Source organism: Trachypithecus francoisi, unplaced genomic scaffold (genome assembly GCF_009764315.1).
Source record: "Trachypithecus francoisi isolate TF-2019V2 unplaced genomic scaffold, Tfra_2.0 Contig01579, whole genome shotgun sequence".
Lineage (NCBI taxonomy): Eukaryota > Metazoa > Chordata > Mammalia > Primates > Cercopithecidae > Trachypithecus > Trachypithecus francoisi.
Window position 1 is genome coordinate 7,087,494 of NW_022681442.1, and position 2,128 is coordinate 7,089,621.

Here is a 2,128-nt window from a genome sequence, read left to right on the forward strand (position 1 = left end):
TGTTTTGTGATGAGTATTAACCTTAAAAAGAAGAAGCTGAGGCAAAATTAATACAGAATGTTTAGGTGGGCCAAGGCTGGGGACTGCAGCTCAGGACACACTTCCAGGCTGCCCTGGAGAGTTCTCCAGAGAACATTTTTTAAAGAAAAAGGATAGATCAGCTGCTCTTATGCCCTCTACTGACACAAGGTGAAGGGGTGATTACAAAAGTTGTTTGTCAGGAATTCTCATAGGTTTACAGAACTAACTTTGGTTAGTGATTGGCTGTATGCTGTTGAACTGTAGGGTGTATGGCATTTGATAGATGCTTGGTTTCAAGAGGGAATTATTTAGCTTGGGAGAGAGTGACCTGACTACAGTTTCATTCTAACGCTTCTCTGGGCCTCATAATTTAGTTTTTATTTATTTATTTATTTTTTGAGACGGAATCTCTCTCTCTCTGTCACCCAGGCTGCAGTGCAGTGGTGTGATCTTAGCTCACTGCAGCCTCCACCTCCTGGGCTCACATGATTCTCCTGTCTCGGCCTCCTGAATAGCTGGGATTACAGGTGTGTACCACCACACCTGGCTAATTTTAGTATTTTTAGTAAAGATGGGGTTTCATTAAGTTGACCAGGCTGGTCTTGAACTCCTGGCCTCAGGTGATCCCCCCCGACTCGGCCTCCCAAAGTGCTGGTGTCAGCCACCATGCCTGACCTGGGCCTGATAGTTTAAAGGGACTCACGTTCTTCAGATACAAGATTTCTTTATTCCCCATGTCACTGTACTATTACTGCAGTATTATCAGTTACATTTTTAAGGTTTTTGAGACTCTTCTTTATTCCATGTGTTCTCTTTTTCTTCTTTTTTTTTTTGGGGTAGAGTCTTGCTCTGTCATCTAGGCTGGAGTACAATGGTGCGATCTCAGCTCACTGCAACCTCCGCCTCCCAGGTTCAAGCGATTCTTGTGCCTCAGCTTCCCGAGTAGCTGGGACAATAGGCCTGCGCCACCACACCCGGCTGATTTTTGTATTTTTAGTACAGACGGGGTTTCACCATGTTGGTCAGGCTGGTCTCGAACTCCTGACCTCAGGTGATCCACCTGCCTCGGCCTCCTAAAGTGCTGGGTTTACAGGCGTGAGCCCCTGTGCCTGGCCTATTCCATGTGTTTTCTAAGAGCATTTCAACTCTGATCTACAGAAAACCAGAAGTTATAAAAATAATACATCTAAAAGATAGGTCTCTTATACTTCCCTTTCAAAACAGCGTGTTCCCTGTGCATATACTAATATTTATCATTTTTTTAAAGTTATCCTTTTTATATGTGTTGCAACTTTTTTTTTTTTTTTTACCTGAACAGAGTATTTTGGTTGTTTTTCTGTGTCTCATTCTCAGATAACTAGCATTTCATCATATGTGGGTATACTGTAATTTCATCTCATATCAGGGGACCATTTGACTTGAATAAAGCTTGTGACCACTTCATATCATTTCACGATGGTGCAAAAGGGCACAGTGTTTCTATGGAGTAAATGCCTAGAAGTGACTTGCTTTTCAAAGAGAAAAAACTTCTCAAGTTAATGGTGTCACATTCCTCCCTCCCTCTCCCAGGTTCTAAAAAGTTACCTCTTAGCAGTATGAGAGCTGGGTCTTTGGTACTCTGTCAGGGTAGTGTTCCGTCACTGAATGACTATGTTTAAATGGGTGAGGCCTCCTCATACCAATGATAGCTGGGGTGGCACCCAGGCTGGGCAAGCTCTCCAGGGGATTCAAGGTTGAGAACCGGTCTTAGGAATCTTATTAAGATGGAGATTTTGTTTTTGGAGACTCACTGCCACCTAGGTTGGAGTGAAGTGGTATGATCTCGGCTCACTGCATCTTCCATCTCTCAGGCTCAAGCGATTCTCTCACTTCAACCTCTCTACTAGCTGGGACCATGGCCGTGTGCCACCAGATTTGGCTAATTTTTTGTATTTTTGGTAGAGACAGGGTTTTGCCGTGTTCCCCAGGGTGGTCTTGAACTCCTGAGCTCAAGTGGTCCACCTGCCTTGGTCTCCCAAAGTGCTGGGATTATAGGTGTGAGCCACAGTGCCCAGCCTTAAGATGCAGATTCTAATTCAGTCTCTGTGTGTACTGGAGATTCCACATT